At 36.7% G+C, this 17,884-nt stretch overlaps 1 long non-coding RNA gene across 4 annotated transcripts in view; it reads left to right on the forward strand.

Annotated features, from left to right (window-relative positions):
* The first annotated feature begins 3,236 nt into the window (after positions 1 to 3,236).
* LOC116783489 overlaps positions 3,237 to 17,884 on the forward strand; it is a 39,104-nt gene continuing 24,456 nt past the window's right edge. For 3 of the 4 annotated variants that reach the window (XR_004355712.1, XR_004355711.1, XR_004355710.1), the window contains exons 1-4: positions 6,883 to 7,742; positions 8,372 to 8,491; positions 11,776 to 11,915; positions 16,677 to 16,787. This is a non-coding gene — a long non-coding RNA (uncharacterized LOC116783489). Of the gene's footprint in view, positions 3,606 to 6,882; positions 7,743 to 8,371; positions 8,492 to 11,775; positions 11,916 to 16,676; positions 16,788 to 17,884 lie in introns of those variants that run through there. The other variant, XR_004355713.1, reaches the window with a different exon arrangement.

The raw sequence follows: 17,884 nt of genomic DNA on the forward strand, positions 1-17,884 counted from the left end.
CTGGAGGGATCCTTTGACAAGTCTTGCAGATTGCGTGACATCCCCTCTGCTAGTTCCTCCCAGACAGACTGGTGTACCTGTACTATATAGCACTGATGTATGGGTGTGTCTCAGCAGAAAGTATCCAAAATTATGTTAAATCTTCATTATGACTCTCTGTAGCAGTATTTTAACTAAAAGAAAAGTGTTTGAAATGAGGTCATGTCTCATCTTTCAAGTGGTAAGGCCAGTTGGGATGGTGTTAGAGGACTACATAAAATGGAAGAATCTGGTCCTGGCCCAGATTTGCCCATTCTGCCTTTCAGGAACAGCCACTGTTGTCTTGTCTTCAGACAGGGCCTATGCTTCATCTGCAAGAGATAGTGAAGCTGTGCAGAGCCGTGGCAGGGTATGAGCTAGAAGTTAAATTGAATGATGCGTATATGGTGATATAATGTTCAAACTATATTCCTTCTCATCTTTTATTTTGCAATATAAATATTCCCTTCAGTCTGTGACTCTGAGGAAGCATAGATATTCCAGTCTGTGAATTGTATGCTCCATGCCTTTGAGATCAATGGATGCAGGTGCAAAGTCTGTAAGGTACATATTTTTGGAAACAGCATGTTTTAATGTCTGTGCACCAATATTTCTATCAGAATTTCTCATTCATATGATATTTGGAAAATTTGGATATTTGGTGGTCTTTAAACTGAAATTTAAAAAATGGAAGCTCTATTTGCCAACAAATATTGAAAGTACAGGGGAGATTTCCCATTTTTCTGTGTTTATTAAGAGACCATATTTTTTGAGTATAGATTTTGAAATATAAAAGGTAAGACTATAGGGCTCAGTCTTTTAATTTACATTTATACAAAGTGCTTAGTTGCAAGAATTATCACATTTACTCAGTGGCTTTCTGGGAAACACGGATGTTGCAGGGTGGCGTTGTTACTTTACATAATTACTTACTTTTACAAGCTCTTGAATTTTCCAGAAAGAGTAACATTTTAAGCTATCATAGTAAAAATTGTCCTATTACATTCATCAAAAAATATTTAAAAGTGATATTATTTGTGTTGTTTACTATAAGCATACCTGCTCATATGGTTATGATCACATTTTACTGTAATTTAAACTGTAATTAACAATGAATAATGTCAGATGAGACTAACTCATGTGTAAATTTAGCAACTTAAACCACCAGGTGCGTAAAAAAAATCATCTGGCTTCCTTTAGTGGTTTTGATGCTGCTGGTAAGATTCTTCTCCACTTTAATTTGTTAGTAACCTCACCTATAGTTACAGTGAAAATGAGAGGTGTCTTTGAAGAGTGATTCATTCCAGCCTAAGATGGGTGTCTAAAACAGATTGGATGAATTATCCTCTAGTAGTGTCTATCCCTTCACAGACTAATGAAGAGATAGGTAGCTCTCAACTTTTGATCTTGGAAAGGCAAATAAAAAACCCAAGACTATTGGCAGCAGAATTGCTGACAGGAGGATTCATACTGCTTTGGGAAAATCTGTGAGATCCACAAGCTGAAAGAAGTTTAAAATTGTAAATGGAGTCTGGATGACACACTAAGACTGAGCGCCTGCATTTGGAGTTCTGAATATAGTGGGAAATACTGATTTATACCCAATTGCTATACCTTGTTGCTTCTCTGTGAAAAATTAAGGATGGTCTTTTGGGAAAAGTAAAATATTGAGAACCCATTGTAAGCTTTTTACTGAAAATAAATGGGATATTGGGGAGATCTTCACTTGTTATACTAGTAAATGGTCTATAAGTCACTTAGATCTTACTGGGACTTCTGCCAGTACAATACATCATTCTTCTTAATTAAAATACTAGTTCTACTCAAAAGCACTAAAACCCATCAAAAATTTCAAAAAATCTTGTCCTTGTTAATGTGAAATGGTACTTCACCTGAATTAGAGATGTGATTTTGTCCATGTTATCATCCCAACCAGAAAAGATAATGTTGCATAAGGCATAAGTTTATACATGTGTATTAAAATATGTATGAATATATGATTTATTGAAGATGTATTTAGAAGAACCATATTATCATATTTAAGCAGATTCTTCAGTTTTTAAGACTGAGTTATGCAATATTTCTTCCCATAAGCTCACTCTTTAAACAAACAATTTATAAAGCAGTTGTCTTATGAACTGTGTTCTGATAAGTTTGTTTAGACACAACAGTTTTCATAACTGTCACTGCACATTGAGTTTCTTATATTTGCTTTGGACAGCAAACTGCCAACTACCTGCAAACGTTAGCAACTTCATACAATTTGTTTTGGCAAAAGGTCACCATGCAGAAAATTTTCTGTAAGATGTGGCAAGTCAGATTTCATACATACTATCCTCACTGGAACTAAGGCTCAAGATTGTTGTTTCTATAATACACATCAAAGCTAGAGCAACAAAGAAAGAAATGCTAGTCAGGTTGCTCTACTCTTTCACTATTAAAGTTTACTGCACTGTTTAATTTCTGATCATGTTAAAGTCCCATGTAGCTCCTACAGTTAAATTAGATCTGATCATAGGAAGAGAACATTAAGTCAGATTCAATCTCAGTTGCATTCAGAATAATTCCACCAAGTCGATATATTTACTTTTATGTAAATGGTTCAGATTCAAATTCTTATCATTCGGTTTTATTTTTGGAAGGAAAATTTAGGAGTCCACATTGACAACTCGTAACCTTTCTTTTATCTGTACATCACGGCAGAACTAAGTGCTGTTTTCTATTCTCTGTTGTTATGGCAGCATGTTTTTCAAGATATTGTATTAATCTGTCTGCTACAGATTCTACTGTTTTTTCCTATAAAAAGCCTTGTAGATAGATATGAGATCTATGTCCAGTTTGAGGTGTATCATATTAAAGAGATGGATGCCTTGAACTGCACACAAAAGCATCCAGATGCTGATACTGCCGAATTTCATATTCTCTTGTTCTTCTTTTAAGTTTCATTCCACAATACTTTACCAGCATTTTTTGAGTCAGAGTTCTGTGTTGTCCGAAATACTCTACCCGCACAAAAACACAAAAATGCATTTGTCAGTCTTGCCCCCAATATAATACTGTTCCCTCCATACTTAAATGTGGATCTAAAGTAGATTTTAGACCTTTCAGTGAATGCTTTGCTGTGCACAGAGTCAGAAAAAGACACCAGGAACCGACCATATGTGAGTCCAAAATACACTGTAACCCATGGAACAGAGCTTTCCCACCAATATGGAAAATGATGTTAGCTTACAACAAAATTATGAACCACTTAAACACAAGAGCAGCAAGGCCCTGAGATTTGCTGGTTCAGAAGGAATCAAGAAATCCTCCATATGCACATATTTTAAGGAAGTGCATTGATTAGATCATTGTTCTGACACTGACACTGCAGACACTTATAATCATGAGTTACTTAATGTATAAATGGCACATTGCCATTAATGTCAATATTCACAAACATGCTTTTTTTTCCCCTTTTTCTTTTTTTTGTGTTCATCTCTCTATTTCAGATACTGAACCGTTTACAACACCAAAGAAGCATAGAACTGGAAGGCAGAGAACAGTAGTCTCAGACCTCCTGGTTAGGGCTCTTTCTGGGAAAGCTGGTGATACAACTTTGAGCTGAGCTTATTAAATGTTAATCAAGTTACCCTTTTGTCTTTGTGTAACAGGCTCATACTCCTACACCCATTCACAGATGCCTGTTACCAGTCCCAGTCAGGATTTCTTTCCTCTCAAAGTCAGCACACTCAGCATTTCATTTGGCTATGAATGCAAAAAACTTGTGAATGAGTCATAGGACAGGGAAAAGAATTAGTGGAGATGGAAGGAGAAGGTGTTTTGGCCAATGATTAAACAAATGTTTCTGTAAGTAGCAAACCCACCTTGGACATTTTGTCACTCCTACAACTTCCTGTTCTTTTTTTTTGTCCAGTCAGGCTTCAATCTACTACTTAGGCCAGCAGATGAACTACTCACTTGACAGTTCTCTAACTAAGAAAGAAATCTTTTAGGGAGAAGGTCAGAGGAACGTATTTTTCATCATTGCCTACAAGGCAAAATGACAATCCTGACATCATTACTCTGAACCTCCTCAAACTGAAGCAGTGAGTGAGTTAGGACTCTTCTAGTCACTAAACTTTAAGATGAAGTTGCACTTGCCATCAGTAGCATCTAGAACTAAAAGGGTGCCTTGTCCAAAATTCTTTGAAACAAAGGACACTGACACTGATTTTCTGAGGCAAGTTCTGACTCTGGATTCCCAGTGAACACAAATGAGATTCCCAGTGGACATAAATACTTTTCTGGAGGTCTATATGATGTACGTACTCCTCAGCAGTCATGTTGATAGCCATTACTTTGAGTTAGAATTCAAGGACCTGACTGCTAAGATTAAATGATTTGCTCATGGATAGTAACTGTGCTAGAAAAATAAGAATGTAGGTTAGAATTAGTTGTCTTCCTTCTTCTTCCTGTCATTGCATTCCAGAATGAAATATCAAAGTAAACCTTAGAAGTCAAATCCTAGTAGTGCTGGGAGTTATGTCTGTGCTGTAAAAGCAACAGAGATGGAACAAACACAGGCTTTCATGAAAGTTTAGGGTGAAGGTTGTATTCCTGGTTCATCACATCATTTTGTTTCTTCCATTTTTTTTTTTTTACTTTATGTTTCCATGTCCTTCAAAGGAGCATGTTTTATTGGCTACGTGTTAGGAGTCAGACCAATGTGTTAGGAGTCAGTCCACAAGCTTCTTGTGGACTTGCTGTTCAGGGAAGCAACTTACAGTCTTCCAAATGCTACTCATAAGATGGGTTACTAGTACTTATTTATAGCAACAGATAAAGCTAAGCTAAGCTGCAAAGTGTGTTGATATTCTTAACTAAAAGGTGCTGCACAAAATGCAAATTATTCCTGTTTCTCTTCTCTTCATCATGACACCTCTTGGCTCCAATTTTAACACAGTATGCTCTTCTGTCTCTTCTTACAATTGTGTTATATTGTTCTCCTTGCTCCCTCCTATCACCTCATTTTTCCTTCCACATCAAGAAGCCTTTCTCAGTAATAGTTCTGGCATTTGGGCATAAGGAGTGTGCCCCACTCAGAAGCATAATAATATTATATCACTCTAAAATGTGGTTATCTTTGGTTCAGCTCTGGATGTCATTTACAATAGTTCAATAGAATATTCAGTAGAATAGATGATGATGGGTCTGATTCTTTTCACTTGTGTCAGACTTACTCCTATGTAACTCCATTGCCTCCAATAGCATTTAGCTGATCATAAATGAGTAGTAATGGAATAAATATAGCTGAGATTTTATAAGCATCCATAGCAGATCAAGTGTACCACATCAGTGGACTGCACATTTTTGTCATTAACAGTCAAAACTGTGAGTCCTCTGTGGAACTCTACAGCCTCTAAAGGCCTATATAAAACATATAAGCACCAAAGATAAAACAATGAAGATGTTAATTTATCAAAATTGGACAAAGAGAATTTGCCAGTTTTGGGACATACCCTATCTACTGCCAAAGCATTTCCATTTTTACAAATAAGGGCACTGCTAACACAACATATTTCCTGTAACTTCTTTCCATGGGGAGTAGCTTAGAAACATAGGGGAGCAAGAAAATTCCTGGTGTTACTTCACAGTTTTCCTGACATAGAGGCACTAACCTGAGCAGGAATAGTGATCCAGATATGAAGATTCTTGCTAGGTTTGCATCAAATTATTTCCAGCAACATTTACTATTTACATAACACTACTGAAATATTTTTAGATACTCTGTCCAAATAAATTTGTCATTGTGATCTCAGTGAAATCACTTTTTCCAAAGAAATTTGCAAAAAGTTTTCTAATTCTTAGAGATAGAAGTAAAGAGTTCTAAAACTATTAATTACTAAACAGAAAAAAGAAGCAACCTAAGAAATTAGAATTTAAATAATCAAAATATTCAAAACCACCCTTTGTTTTTTAATGAAAGACTCCTTGAAACAGCGATAATAAAGTGGACTTGGGCTAGAGAGGTCACACTGAACTCACGGAATTTTTTTTAGACATTACTGCCATGGCAGATAAGAGAAATTCAGTGCATGTACTATACTTAGATTTTAAAAAGGCAGCTGACAAGATTCTATACCAGAGATAAATTTCTTAGCTACGGTCATCGAATGACAAGAATAATAGGGTAATGGACAAAACACTGGCATAATAGCAGAACACAAAAAGATATCTGAATATAGATGTTTCATCCTATTAAAGAAGAAAAAGGTGGATTAAATATATAAAATAAGAACAAATTTGAAGATTAGTCCTCTAGATCTCCCAGACTGGATGGTGCGCATGATTACAAAAGGGAAACCAAACATTGAATGAATCAGTTTTTGTGCTTACTCCTCAGAGAGCTGAAGGTGTGTAGATCTGTCAAGGATGGTCACACTGATTGAATTTAGATCTGTTGTGCCTGCATTATTGGACCAAGGTAGCACTTATGATGAGAGATAAACAGTTTTTTTAGCAAAGATTAAAAAGTCCTCTAAGCTGTCAGTGATTTTAATGTCTGGCAAACAATGACTAACAGAGGCTGCTTCCAGCTCCCCCTGTGCATCACGGAGAAATGATAGGCATCAGAGTTCTTCCTGGGAGCAAGGAATGAGGAAGAAGAAGTGGGTCTGAGTCAAAGCAAAGCTGAGCCACCAAAGCCATGAAGCAAGCAATATGTTTACAAGCAAACTGAGATACAAACTCTGTATAGTTTCTGGAGCATAGAGTAGGGGAAAAGAAAGTCTGTAGCATGGATGAAAGATTGTCGGACTCCCTTCCTCCAAATGCTACTCTGCAAAGCTCTTCCACTTGGTGTTTGTGCAGGGTGCACTTCTGTACTATGTGGCAAGTCTTTTCTTGTAAGACATAAGAAAAATCTTGAAACCAAGCATAAATATGAAGCTGTAATGTATATTATTATTAAATGTGAATCAATATGGTATTACACCAGTGCTTCACCAATAAGAAGAATTGCATTAAACTGGTAGCACAGTAAGAGAATGGTTGTGTATGGGACAGTGATGGGGAAAGAGGAAGGAGCATCCGCGAGTTCAAGGAATAGGTAGGTATGTCTCTTCGTGGAGGAAAAAGTACTGAGGGAAAATACCCACAGGGCAGATGTATTGGTCTGGACAAGACTGTGTGGTATTATGTCTTTATTAACTAGTCCTAAGTGGTAGAGGTTCTGAAAACATGTAAGTAAAAGCATTCTAGGAGTACCATGAAAAATAAATAGGATAATTATTATAAAAATGGTACTCTCAAAGCTCTCAAAGCATTTTTTATTAAATCCAAAATTATACTGATGTAACATTAAGAATGAGATTTTAACTGAAATGTTTAAACCAAAGGTTTCTTCAAGAAACCCTCACACTGTTCCCAAGAGTATATGCATAACAATAGATTCTTTCATTGTGTACTGAATTTTTGCATCAGACACTGAATAATAATTATTTTCCACTGTAGCTTCACCCCAACCTACCTGGAGTTTCACAACACCACAGAAGAAAGCTGCTTTCTGAATAGGCAGCTCCTCAAAGAGGCAGTGATCTACCAGATGCTAAGAGGATACACAGAAACATGAGGGAGGGCTTAAGCCAGTATATAGGAGAGAAACCAGATGTGTGAGAAACATTATACAGGCACTGTCAAAAATGAAGAAAGAAATAGCTTGAAGAAGCAGATGGGTGGACAAGGTGACAATAATATCAAATAACAAAACAGACAACAAAATGCCTGGGGGTAGGGGGGGTGTGGAAAGGAAAGAAAAATTCACAATACTTAAAGAGATAAAACCAGGTAAATATGAAAATTTTTGAAAGTAATGAGGCACTCATGGGTTTTTCTAAGATGTGTGTATGCAAATTCAAGAAGTATAGCAAAGATGACATCAATAGTAATATTGATTGTTAGAGCTCTGAATTTATCAGGGTCTCAAACAGGTTAATGACTGTGGTGTACACCTGCATCTAGAGTTATAGCTGATCTCAAAATGAAGGTACAAATGTCCATATCCTTTTAGGTACTGTTTAAAAAATTTAAAAAGAGTTATATACTTACATTGATTCAATCTTAATTGATCTACAGAATCTTAAAAGAGGCATAAAAGCATCCATGCACAAACCTGTACGATTTTATTGATATTACTCAGACATTATTGCTATCTTTAGCATTTAGTTCACATCATGCAAAACTCTTGTATAAGTAAACCATAGTTAAGTTGATTTGCAGTTGTTGTTAGCTGGTAATGTCTGCATTCAATTTTCAGCAGACCCTAAGGTTCCACTCACAACACTGCAAATTTTTGAATTGATTTTTCATTTAGGTATTTTCCCTCAAAAATCTCAACAAACAATGGGAGGAAGAAAATGGATACCAGCCTAGAACAGCTTCATTGATAAAATGAACTTTATCTGTGTCTGATAAATCTTGATATTCAGGCAAGGTGAGTGTTTCAATAGCTTTTTCTATGGCTTTACATTTAATTTGCATGAATTAAAATAATTGACTAAGCACAGAGTATATTAGAATCCAAGCTACTATGTCTTTGGAAGGCATAACATCTTTGGGTAGTATTAGAAAAGGGATCTGCCTAAAGGAAATTCACCTCTTTACAGTAGGTCAGTAGCCACGGAAAATTTCAAAATGAACACAAAGTAGGCAACAACATGGAAGAAAAAGAGGAGTAAGACTAAACAAAAGAAGTTAAAAGGTTGGTTGATTTGCTTTCTTGCACAGTTCCTACACTAATTTTTAGCAGAGTGACTTCTGAGTTATGTTGTTGTAAAAGAAAGGAGAAAACAGGATAAAGTTAGGATAAATTGACTAATAGGAGCAAGACATCAGTGAAAGAAACAGTAAGGCCTCAAAAAGATAATGAAAGTAATTTATTGACAGCCTAGGTAAGCATTGCTAAAAATTTTAATGAATTCTGAGCCTCAGTGTTCACAGAGGAGGATTGGGAACAGATGCCAGAAACAGACATAAATTTAACAGCAGAGGTGGAAAGCATACTGAAGAAACTCAAGATCGTGCCAGAAGAGGTGACCTAGAAATTAGAACATTTAAAGACTGACAAAACTAAAGGACCAGAAGGTACACATTTGATGAAGCGTCCCAGAAGAGATAGGGAAACCTTTAGGAAGTTTATTTATAATCTCTTTGGAACTGAAAAGGGCAAAGTAGCACATATTTAAGAAGTGATCTAGCTAAAATCTAGAAAGCTTGACTTGTAAGATGAAAGGTGAACCAAATACTTTGAAAGGTAAAGATACCAATTAATTACATGGATTTTCTAAAGCTCTACAAGGCCATGAGCATGAATTTCAGAATTACTCAGAAGTCCATTTCTATCTTAAAACCATATGAATGATTATTTATCTAATAATACCTTTAAGTTCTGTGTTTCCTAAGTTTGGTGCTTTTCCCCTGTTAATGAGCTCTATAACAGCTGATCATTATCAATGTACGTAAACATTGGAGACTTTGCTATATAATTCTAACAATATGAAGACATTGAAAGCATTGGATCATGTACTTTGAGAGAAAAAAAATCTGTAACATGTCAAAGAGAATTAACAATGAAACTGAACCTAAAAATATAGAACAAAAAAAACCCCAAACACCAAACCAAACAAACAAAAAAAAAGGAATGAGAACAAAATGTAAGCTTTACTCCTTCCCCTCTCTGAAGTACTACCATTTGTTTGAGATTTTGTGACCCTGGTAGGACTGGGTTCCCCACAGTTCAAGAAAGAGGTAGAGAGGTGTACTGAAAAGAAGTCAAATAAAGACCACAAAGATGATCAAAAAGCTGGGGAACCTGTCTTATGAGAAAAGACTGAAGGAGTTCAATCTTTTCTTCTTGGTGAATAGAAGATGCAGGGTGACATTTTCACGGTATTCTAGTACTTAAAGGGCAGCTACAAAGAAAATGGAGGCTCTGTCTTCACAAAGAACGACACAGAGAATACAAGAAGCAACAACTTCAAGTTTCCTTAGAAGAGGTTTCATCTTGATACAAGAAAGAAATTTTTTATGATGAGAACAATGAGTGAAGTCCTCACTTCTGGAAGTGCAATTAGGCAGGATGCTAAGTAATCTCATCTAGGCTCCCTTTCCCATGAAAGGTTGGACCAGATGATCTTTCAATATCCCTTAAAACCTGAGTTGTTCTGTAATTCTATTCTGTCATGAATTGGTTCATTTGCCACGTCCTTTGGTGGGTTATGGAAATGTACACTCTTTTGGTAATACTGAGAAAATGCTCACTAATACACATAGCCATATATTCTCTGTTCTGTGTGCTGGAGATGCTTTTGGTATTCCAGGGACTTATCTGTGTCACTGCTTCTGGCCATCTGCTTTTCTAAGGCTGAATCTGACATTACCAGGCATTTTCTCTGCAGTCCAGAATGTCTTAGTCCTGCACCGCTCACCTATAGGATGCTTGAAATGGCTGCAATTTCCAGTCCACAACTCTCCTTGCTTGACAGCCTTTCTTTAAAAACATAAATCTGACCCCGCATATGATTTCTAAAACCCTGACAATACGAAGTTTCCACTCATTCCTGATTTTATCAAAGGATTTTCCTGTGATATAATCCTCTAATCCAGAAGATTTATGAACTTAATTAAATTCAACAAAAAGAAACTATGACAACTACAGAATTGAGATACTTTGCTTAGTTTGCAAAAAAAGGTTTAAAGAAATTCAAATGGATTAGGCAAAAACTACAGACAAATTCTCTCTTGAGTTCCTAGCAAAGGTTTTTCAGAGAACTCAAGAGAAGTTGCTGCAGGCCTGGTGATCTATGGTACTGACAGTATGTTACATTAATGTCCCAAGTATTGACATATATGTTATAAAGGGTAGTTATAAGTTGTAACAGTTGTGAATGAGGGAAATATCAGACAAGTATAAGGCCAAAGTAACACTAATAAGACATATTTTATTCACCCTATATAAAAGTAACCTGAAACACAGAATGTGCAGTAACAGGTTGAAACTTGATGACTGCACAAAACTTGAAAATAAGTCAAAATGAATAAGACGGACACTAAAATAAAGAGCAGTTGGAAAGGCTAAGACCAAGGACAGATATATGGTTATGACATAATACAGAAAAATATAAGAGAAAGACACTGAAGATGAAAAGAAAGATTTTCAATTTTCAAACAACAATACAGAAAATCTAGATGTAGGGAATATATCACCTTTGACCCATTGCTTATAAGCAGTAAATTGTAAGAAACTGAAATTAGAGCCACATAAGAAGGCTCGGGAAATGAAATTGAGTGGGAATTATTTGACTGATGTAAAAATATGACCAGCAAAATAGTGTTTTATTGGGCATAAACCTCAAAACTAAAGGGTTAAAAATATCAAATAAGAAAATTTTGATAAGGACTCAGTTCTTTCCTTGGAGAGATTTAATTGAAATTAACAGGCTTCTTCAAATATCTACATTAAAAAAAAATAAAGCTGCCCAAAACAAAATAGCTTTCACTTGTTTTTAGTTATCATTCTGATTACTTTGACCAATACCTCAGGTAGTTTATGATAGTATATTGTTCAATTCTGTGAATGTAAATTCACTGAAGTTCACCTTCTGGGAAAAAAAATGCTTGTCAAAATGCCCAGAACAAACGGATAGTCTTTGGATAAACAGCTGCAGTCAACCTCCTGCCTAATCCACCCAAAATGTTATCACTGTATTTTTGTTGTAGGTCTCCTGTCATGTTGTTCTTTATCAAGAGGTATGCTCAGTTTTGGGACTGCTGCACCAAAGACTAGATTTTCTAAGATCAGAGCATTCTGCCTTCAGTCTGAGAAGTAGAACTGAGATCTCTCAGCAGCGGTCAGGAAGGTAGGGAAAGATTTCTCTCTCTGCGACTGATTCTTTCTCTGAAAGTTTCTGGCCTTCTTTCTCCTGTAATGTTTCTGAGTCCACAGAGCCTCAGAACAGCTCGTCTTCTGTTTCCCAACTATGTAGCTTCCTCTGAAATCCTTTTCTATATATCTGCTTTATTACCTCAACAGTGAATGTGAGGTTTACACTTTTGTTTGATTTCACTGAGATTATCTTGTGGGCTGGTGGGAGCATCTGATATACATAGCCCAGCACAGCTTCAGTGACAACGGATATTGAGAAATCTGAGATACTCAGCAAGTCCTTCCCCTGAGTCTTCGCTGGCAGTCAGGCTTCCCACATCTCTCAAGTCCCTGAACCTCCAGATTGGGGATGAGGGAAAGAAGTAAGCAAAGAGCAGTTTGAGACCATCTGGTGGAAGTGAAAAGGCACAAGTCTCTGGGTCCTGATGACATGTATCGCAGGGTCCTGAGGGAACTGGTTGATGTGATTGAAAAGTCACACTCTATCCTATTTGTAAAGTCATGGTGATTAGGTGCAGACTGGAAAAAGGGAAACTTCCCTTCTATTTTTGAAAGTAGGATAAAGGAAGATCTAGGGAATTACAGGGCCATGAGCCTCACCTCTGTTCCTGAGAAGACCATGGACCATAACCTTGCAGAAGCAATGTTAGGGCACATATAAGACAAGGAAGTGATCTGAGACCACCAACATGGCTTCACTAAGGGCAAATTGTGCCTGACCAACATGCTGCCTTCTATGATGGAGTGACTACAACAGTCAAAAAGGGAAGACCGATCAATGTCATCTACCTAGATTTCTGTAAGACATTTGACACAGTCCCACACAACATCCTTAACATCAAATTGGACACCTGTGTTTGAAGGGTGGACTATTTGGTGGATAAGGAATTAGCTGTATGGGTGCAGACAGAGAGATATGGTCAATGGCTCTATGTCTAGATGGAGGACAGCGAACAAATGGTGACTGTCAGGGCTCTGTCCTGGGACTGGTGCTCTTTAAAATCTTTATCAATGACATAGACAATGACTTTGTGTGCACCCTCAGCAAGTTTGCAAATGACACAGACCTGAGCAGCGCAGTTGACACAACAGAAAGAAGGGGTGCCATCCAGAGGGACCTGAGAAGTGAGCCCATGAGAACTTCATGAGGTTCAACAAGTCCAGGTGCAAAGTGCTGCTGTGGTAATCCCAGACACAAGTACAGACTGTAAGAAGTCATTGACAGCAACCCTGAGGAGAAGGTGGATGAAAAGATGGCAATGTGTGTTTGGAGACTTCAGCAGTGTTTCTCCCCCTCTACTCTGCCCTCATGAGACCCCATCTGGACTACAGCTCTGGGGTCCTCAGCATAAGAAAGATGTGGACCTGTTAGTGTGGGTATAGAGGAGGGTCACAAAGATAATGAGAGTACTTGACCACCTCTCCTACAAAGACAGGCTGGGAGAGCTGGGGCTGCTCAGTATGGAGAAGAGAAGGTTCTGGGGGGGATCTCATTGTTTTCCAGCACTTAAAGGGGGCTTATAAAAAAGGGAGATTCACTTTTTGCATGGGCAGATAGCAATCAGGCAAGGGGGAACATTTTTAAGCTAAAAGAAGAAAGATTTAGTTTCAATATTAATAGAAAATTCTCTAATACCGGGGTGGTGAGAGACTGGAACAGGTTGCCCAAGGAATCTGTGGATGCCCCATCCCAGAAGATGTTAAAGGCCTGGCTGGATGGGGCCCAGAGCAACATGATCTAGTGAGTGGCATCCCCGCCCATGATAGAGGGAGCTGAAACTAGATGATCCCTTCCAACCCAAACTGTTCTATGATTCTATGATCCACAGTTGAACCCTTATACGCAATGAGCTGAACACCTGGGTGAGAATGTGGCTGGTTGTTCCTGATTCTTGTGCCCATCTTCAGATATCTTATGTTGTCATGTACACACAGAAGGATATAAACACAGCAGGATATTAACAACATGAAAATCTTGGGTTGGGTCCAAACTATCCTCACTTATCTGCATGTTTCTCACATGAGCATATGATTTACCAGTAAGTAGTTCAGTTAACTTCAACGTAACCTAAAGAAAACGTAAAGTCATTAGAAGCACTGAACATTTGGCAGTTTTTTTAATGCTTTAACTATAATTAATAAGTGTGGTAACAGGTTTTTGTGAAATGGTACAGCAGATAACATAGAGAAAAGACAGTGGATTTTTTTTTTTGAGAGAGGGAGTTCTGCTTTTTATAGTAATTGGGATATAAACACCTAAAATCAGGATTTTATACTAAAAGGGCAAGCTAACCTTACTAATGGTGATTACTCACTGTATAACAGAAAAGGAAATAAAAGCTTTTTTATAAAATGTACCAAATCCTAAGAGTGCTGTTAAACTCATTAAAGAAAAAATGAAGTTTGAGAAACTGGTCTTATTTTTTTTCACTCCCAGTAGAGTTCATTTCTACTTCAACAACTAAGCCAAGGTCACATTTAACTCACTTCAATTTCACCCAGTGCACAAGCTAATGTCAATAGTACAGCTGCCATGCAGAGCTAAAGACTGATGGTTAGACAAAGCCATTTACACAAGGCTGGGTCTTTCATCTTCTCTCAGCTAGTGACATAAGAAAGCACTGAGGTTATTCTCAACTAGAGAGTAAAACTGGCATATTAGAAAAAATGTTATTCTCCTTAGCTGTCACACAAAGGATCTGAAGAAATGTAGAAATGTTTTTTTCCTTGGTCATCTAGGGAGATCACAAAGTGACTCTAATAGCCTTCACTCTGAAATTTTCACATGGTTTAAGTGATTGCCAAGTCTGATATTTTCCATTTACACTTCATTGCCATCAGAAAAAGAAAAAAAATCAATATACCTACCTACTCAAGTGTGTCACAGGATGAGCTTATAAAAGAAGACATCAGTCTTTTTAGGGCATGAAAAATATACTTATTCAAATATATCTTATTTAAAATGACATAAATTGCAGTGGTTAGTCAAGATTCGATTTCCTCTGAAATATAAGACTTAAAATATTCCCTGACTTGCCAAGGAATAAGAATCCTTCAAACTGTTGATATGTACAAATGTACTCGTTTTCTCTTGTAAGTTATACCTGCCACAGTGTACCAATATGAGTGACTACCTTTAGGATTTTTAAAGGGAAGGTGAGATTTAACATATTATCACATTTCTCTGAGAAGCTACAAATAACTGGAACTTTGCCAAAACATGGGAACATAGCGCTTTTTTTTTATTATTTCAGTCATACTATGTATATGAATTTGAGTTGCAGCTTGTTGGCCCTAATATGATTCCACATGATGGCATGCTGTTCTAACAAGCTCAACCACCCTAAGCAGCACTCTCTTCCCCTTGCATGCTAGAGCTCTTACATATTTTATCTGTCCTGTTAAAGATTTCTAGCAATTTCCATGCAACAATATGCAATGCCTTTGTTTTAGATTAATAAAATATCATAGGTACAATGGAATTGTCTTGTCAAAGATTTGACTGCTTGGCCACTGTCAAGAACATTTGACAAGTGAGAGCCAAATTTGTCCCTGACTGTTTTACTCTCAATGGAAGTTGACAGGTCATCATTCAACTTATGATGTTGTTTCAACCCCATTATCGTTTTTACCTTGTTTTAGCACCTCTCTCTGGCAAAGGTAGTGAGTAAGATATTGAAGAACTGAGGTGGTATTTCAGGCTATCTGCCAGCAAGTGCTGAATAATAATGGAATTTATTTGCTTGTGAACTGAGCTATTGAATTTAGACTTTGAGGGGGTCACCTCTGTGATTTGTCCCATCCCCAGCTGGTCAATCATCTAAAAAGAGAGAATTACCAGGGTCAATTGTGAAACTCTTTCCCCTATGTGGTAGCACAACATACCAACCATACAACTACTAGGCCATCCCCCACAGTTACAAGTATTTCAAGGTCAATTTATCAATTTAACAGCTTCATCTTCTTAATCACTAAACTTCTGTCTCTTTGAGCTTGTGCTGAAAGACTGGGGCTGCTAATTAAAATGGAGCTTTACTAGCAAGTACACAAATTAGATCCTGTCAGTAAGTTTATTCTAACTATTGGTCATTTCTAAATGCCTTTTTAATCCCCTAATTTTTACATTAAAATTCAAAAGCCTAACAATCTTAATCACCCCTACATCAAATTCATCATTAAGAACAGGAAGCCAGATGGTATAATTTTGATTTACCGGACTTCAGCGTGAATTAATGTACTGAGTGCCGATAATGAATACATCAAACCTGATATTGCAGAAACCTATGAATCTGGCATGTTAAATTAATAACACACTTTGCACAATGAAAGCATGTAAGCTCATATAAAACTGAGGAGTAATGGTCCCTTTTATTTTAAATGGTCTTTATTAGCCTGCAGTTTTGACTCCTAAAAAAAAAGATATGAACATAGTCCTTAAGAAAGTTCTGTCTGTTTCCTATCTGTTCTTTTTTTTATGTAGACATGAAGTCAAAGGAAAATAAAAATCCACCTCATTGAAAACTTTATATTTATGAAAGATATATTGGTGAAGAAAGGGCCTCAGTGAGTTGCCTAAATCCATAAAATATGTTTTGAAATTATGGTTAAAAATTTGACAGGCATACTGAAATACACTTACCCCAAAAAGTTGTAGTACAATGTTGTTCGTAAAATGTTGTTTGTAAAATTCTTTTATTTCTAATGTGTATTGCTTCTTGTTCCAATATACCTATAGTGAATGTGAAGCTGAAAAACATTTTGTTAAAACAGAGCATCAGGAATTGGTTTTACTGAAGAACAGAGGAATGGTATATTTGGAAATAGTTGCTATAAAAAGAAGTACCAGGTAGGTAAGGAACCATGTTTACCACATTTTCTGATTATCTAGCTATTATATAGCATGGAGATGGCATAGAGATTAACATTTTTGAAAGAAAATGGATGGATATCAAATTTGAGCCAGTGAGTAGCTTGTGTTCTAGCAGTGAGAGATTACACAGAGCTGAAATTACTTAAATATATCACTTCTGACCACATAATTTCACATTTGCTTAGTGTAAATTAGAAATATGGCAGTCGTTACATACTCTTGTAGACCTATATATACAAGGATCCCACCTAATTCCTATTCACACCAAAGACAAAATTGCTTTCAATTTTAGTGATAGCAGGATCTGGCTCAAATACTTAAATGTAAGATCTGCAGCTTCCTTTTCAAATATATAGTGGTAGCACAAAGAGAAGTAGTTTCACCAATCTGAATTCTAGCTCCGAAGTGTGGCTGCATTTTATAACTTCTAAGTGAAATACAGTTTGAAATATTTTTACACTGAATGATCTAAAATATACAAATGTAGACCTATAGACCATAAGCCAGAAAGGCAGGATGAGACTGGTCTCGGTTTTGGAAACCACAGGTTGTATGCTATAAAAGGATTTAGAGAGTTAGAAGATGCCTAGTTCAGGCCTGATCAGGATAAAGCTGACTGAATAAGTTAACATGAGCATAAACATTTCCCTAGGTTTATTCTGTCTCTCAATTTCCACACAGAAAGCGAATGTTTCAACTGCCTCAGTGTAGCTGTAGGAAATATATTCCAATAGTGAGGGTAGGCTAATACCAGGGAAGACATTGCAAACCTGAATTAGGTGCTACTTTCCAGCTAGTTTTCCTTATTGCATGAGTGTGTTCTTGCACTTACCACTATGGCATACAATTTGTACTGCCTAGAGATAAACAGATAAGATTGATTCCTAAACAAAACAAGGCATGCATTACGAATTTTTCTAGAGAAGATATAAAAAACCTCTTATGTGTCTTCTTTATATATTTAGTGTTTTTACCCTTCAAAGAAGTAGTACTTTACTAATATTTGGGGAGGAAGAAAAAAGGTAGTTGTTTCCAAAAAAAGAAATTTATGTACAAACCATTCTAGCAACTTG

Source organism: Chiroxiphia lanceolata, chromosome 2 (assembly GCF_009829145.1).
Source record: "Chiroxiphia lanceolata isolate bChiLan1 chromosome 2, bChiLan1.pri, whole genome shotgun sequence".
NCBI lineage: Eukaryota > Metazoa > Chordata > Aves > Passeriformes > Pipridae > Chiroxiphia > Chiroxiphia lanceolata.